Raw genomic sequence first — 4,814 nt, forward strand, 5'->3', positions numbered from 1 at the left:
TAAGAAGGGAGAACAGGTAACAATATAGATTTGACTTAGAGGCTGTGGTTCCCAACCTGGAATGTTTTAAAGGGCAGCTAATTAGTTGTCTTGTACTTTTTGCAAGGGAGTGTTTAGTGTCTACTTCTCACATGGGTAATTAACCAGTTTATCCTGATTCATGTCTTTTTTTTTCTTCCCTTTTATGTAAGAAACTATTCAAAAACTGCAAGAGTAGCTGTTAATCACCTTAAATATTCTCAACAGAAGGACTTTTTTTTCATATACATCCTTGGCATTATTAGTACTCAGACACTGGTCATAAGTTTTAAAGAGAGAAAAGGTCCAGCAGACTTGCTCTTACACATATGTCCTATCAGCCAAGGGAGACAGGTCTATGTTTAGCCTTGTGTTGTGATACAAAATGAAGACAACCCACACAATGCCTGTTTAAAGGTGGTCTATACCAAATCTAAAGAGCTTTTATCAAGTTCAGAGTTCAGATGTTAATGTTAATATGTCTCCTTTCAGTTGAACGTATTGTAAATAGTATACTTAATTTTTAAGTATTTTATTTTAACATAACTTCATACCTTTTTCTAAAACTAGTCCTAAGGGTCATATCCCTGAGCAGTCACTTTTAGTTTTGAACATCATAATAAGACACCTTGCTACGAAGATGGGGATTTAACATGTTATAAAATGTTTTGGGTGTCAAAATGTGTTTTGCAAGACCCCGACCTCCAAGACTATACCATCTACACTTTGTGACTGGTGTTGGACCTCTTCTGTGATTGTGGTCCTTCCCAAAATAGTCTCTTCCGTAGAATTGTTCTCTCCATTTTCTCTGTTTTGTGTTCCTTGATAGTGTTAAACCTTGTCATCATCTTTCCTGGATCTTTAACCTCTCTCCCCCCCCCTTACAGCATGCTCATCTCCTTATAAAAAGGGGTCTGAATTTCTTGGAGATTGTCGATTTTTCCTTCTGTTCATAAAAAGATTCTTGGGAACTAGGTTAAGTGACAGTGACACTTAACATAAAACAGTGAAAGTTGCAAATTATATCTTAAAAAAAAAAAAAAAAAATAGCTATCTGTAATACTGAGGGTGGTTATGGTAACATGGAGTGAGGTTGTTTTAGAAGGCAGAATATTAAAATTTCGATTCATCTGCATAAGGATGAACAGTTTTAAAGAAAGGGCCTTTTTTTTTTTTTGCTTGAACTCTTTATCAGCAAGTGAAGTATTGATTAGTCTTACCCTCTGAATGTTGAAGGTAGTGATTAAAAATTCACTGTGATCTAAAGTAAGTACAATGTAAGCATTTATTACTGATTCAGAGATTGTGTATGTAGTTATATTTTGCAATATACCTGCAATAATGACAGCTGTCAATCTGTAGTGCCATGACTAATGTGATTTTCTTGGAAACAAAGTACTTTTATCAATCTGGTTCTTTTGAGATTCTATGCATTACAAGAGTGGATAGCTATCTGAGTTTTTCAGTAGAAATTTTGTCAAGATGGAGATAAACCAGGAATGGTCCAGAATTAAATTAGCCAAAGGGAGAACCAAAAATGTCAGTGAAAAAAAAAAGAAGAAGGAATTAGAAAAGACAACAAATACCTGGTGAGGAAGGAAAGTTTGACACCATTCTTGTTTTGGAAATTGTAAGCCGGTCAAGAGAGACATGAGGGGTTATAAGTTGGAACAAATACCATGAAAAGCAAACTGACTTTTTAATTTTACTCTTTATTTCTCACAAGATAATGCTAAAACTAACACTGTGCTCCAAGTAGAAGAGTGAGAAACAGATATAATCTATTCTGGCACTAACAAACTTTGACTTCACAAGCACCTATGTAAGATTATACCTGTCTGGAGAGTGAATAAGTGTTAATTAGTCTAGAGAAAGATGGTATCAGAGTAAGCAAGGACTTTGAAACAGTGAGAAGAGGAGCTTTTGAGAAAGGAGTAGAAAAGAGAAAAGTGATCAGAGAATCTCAAATGGTGGCAGTAACATGCAAAAAGAAATATCAAATGAAAGAAAAATCATTATGAAGGGTGTTTTCTGGTTACTGAATATATTGTTTCTAAACAAGAGGAATAGGCTATATTTTTTTTCATGACCATTAGTACAATACAGGCCAAGGTATCCTTCACAATAATTCTAGTTTATGAAGTGGGAGAGCAATTCTGATTCTACAGGGCTTGCCTAGAACACTGAGTATCTTTGCACAAACCCTTGGGACAGATGAAATGAAAACAGAAATGTAGGTAACTGGAAAGAGAAAAAGAGGGAAACAAAAATCCAGTCAAGGTAGGAAATATTAACAGAAAAGTGCATGTGGTGTTCTTAAAAGAATTAGAGGAGAAATGCAAATGTTTGGAGTATACAGATAGCATAAAAAGTCGAGTGCTAGGATAAAGAGAAGAGCACACATGAAGAGGCCATAAAATTAGTAGTACATGGACACTTCTTTCCAATGCTGTTTGTATTATTTGAAAAATAAAGTGGAGTTGTATAGTTAAAGTGTTGTATGATAAAATGATGTGTAGAGGACAGAGCTAACATAGGTTATCATGTTCATGAACTGCATGAGCACAGAAGAACCATGCAAGACAGCAAATATGGCTATTGGGCTAAAAAGGAAATGTTGCCATGGAAGTCTTGCAATGGTTGGAGAAGGATTACAACCTGCCCGCCTTTACCATATGCCCACCCTGAAACACGCACACGCACACACGCATGCACTCACACGCATGCACTCACCACACACACACACACACACACACACACACACACACACACACACACACACACACACACACACACACACACACACACACACACACACACACACACACACACACACACAAAAAAAAAAAAAAAAACATAAGAAAGCACCTGATGTGTACACAGATATTACCAAAGTATTTCTAAACACAATTTTTAAAGCAAGAAAAATTATTACAACTAAAAGTGAATATACTGCAGATAAGAAAAAATAGAAGCCAAAGTCACTCATTTCTCCATTTATGAGAGACATCTATTAACTCATTTTATGAGGAAGCCATAGGCATCTATGTACTTTTATTATAAGGAAAAGAAACTAGACATCGACTCATTCATTTTACGAGGAAAAGAGAAAACCAGAGGCATCCATTTACTGATTTTGTAAGGAATGATGAAGCTACGTACATTTATTTGAATAATTTTGTCAGGAAAAAGTGGAAACTAAACATAAATTAATTCCATTCATATGAAACATACTCAAACTATGAAGTCAAAACATCCATTTACTCACTCATAAGGAAATGACTCCAAAAAGAGGGATAAATAACATCTCAATCATCATCTAACCTTTATTTCAGGGTTACCAGTTATCAAGTTCAAAACAATAAAAATAAACAGTAGGTATGAGTGAACTATCACATGAAAGCATTAGGTAATAATACTTCTGAACATTTAGCCCTATACAACAGGTGCTGCTGATATGATTACTTTCACGAATACAAATATCTTCAATGATAAAATGCAAGGCAAATTATAATGCAAGTTTTTAAAAACTACTGACCATCTAGAATTTTGCTTTAGCCAGAATCACTCCCTCCAATATCTATTCTACTTTTTTTTTCCTCTACTCTATCTAACATTATCCCATCCTGTGGGCCAAGTACGCTACTCAACCATCTAACCACAAAGAGCAAGATTAACCATACTTCATATTTAAGGGAAAATAGGAGAAAAGGGAAAACCATTACAGAAACTGCCCTTTACATGACAAACAAAGACAGCGTAAGAGTGAGGAAGGAAGGAGTTGGGCCTCTCCTCGTATACTGGCACTTAGCAGCTTTCTGTCGAGACACGACTCCGCTTGAAACCAAATTCTTTTATTTTCACAAACATATTGCACCCTTTAATAAAAGGTAATAAGCCAACAATATATCATAACATCAAATTACACCACCTCTGTATATTGCAATCACTGTCTGACCTCGTGCCCTCTACATGAGCATCTATTACCTATCACATATCATGTGCAACAAAAGATTGCAGTACACTTCTTCTATATGATAATTATTAATTTTTTTTTTCCCTATAACTATGAATTAAATTAATTCTTCATAAAGGGACTCAATCTGCAGGCACACTCTCCTCATTTACCTTTTTTTTTTTTAAATCTATGATCTGGAATGGTTTCTACAAAGATATTCAGTGCCTTGGATCTGCTGTGACCTAAGGCTAGTTAAAACTCTTGGTAAGTGAGCTATAGTTTGTGATGTTCACATCATCTCCTACTGTATACATGGAAGATTTTAAAGCTTTCAAGTTCCAACAGCAAAGGAAACAACATCAAAAATGCATTATACTGGGAAGGGACTACTCTACTTGCCACAACAGTCCTTACTGTGACAAAGGCTCGATGTATAGTCTTCAACTTGGCCCAGTCAAGATTAGGTACAAGTTGCAAACAAGTTTAAAACCTAGGATTCTTATGTGAAAACACTGGTATCTTTGTCTCTTTCACTGTATTATAGGTGACATTTTTTAAACCTATCTTCCAGCTCAGCCAAGACAAAGCCTAAAAGGTGGCCACTCGGAATATAAGAAAACAACGTCAGTTTTCTTGGGGTTCACAATATGAATCAATTCTCACAGACATGAATTGAAATGTGCACACAAAAGCCACAAGAAAGTATTTAATATACAAATACATGCATATTTTCAGAAAACAACTGTTACTTTGCATAGATCAACAACAGCAACACTATTATATGAGAAAGAATAGTCATGTCAAGTCCAAATGACATACAGTAACCATTCATTGTAGT

The sequence above is a fragment of the Penaeus monodon genome, chromosome 1, assembly GCF_015228065.2.
Source record: "Penaeus monodon isolate SGIC_2016 chromosome 1, NSTDA_Pmon_1, whole genome shotgun sequence".
In the NCBI taxonomy this organism is placed as follows: domain Eukaryota; kingdom Metazoa; phylum Arthropoda; class Malacostraca; order Decapoda; family Penaeidae; genus Penaeus; species Penaeus monodon.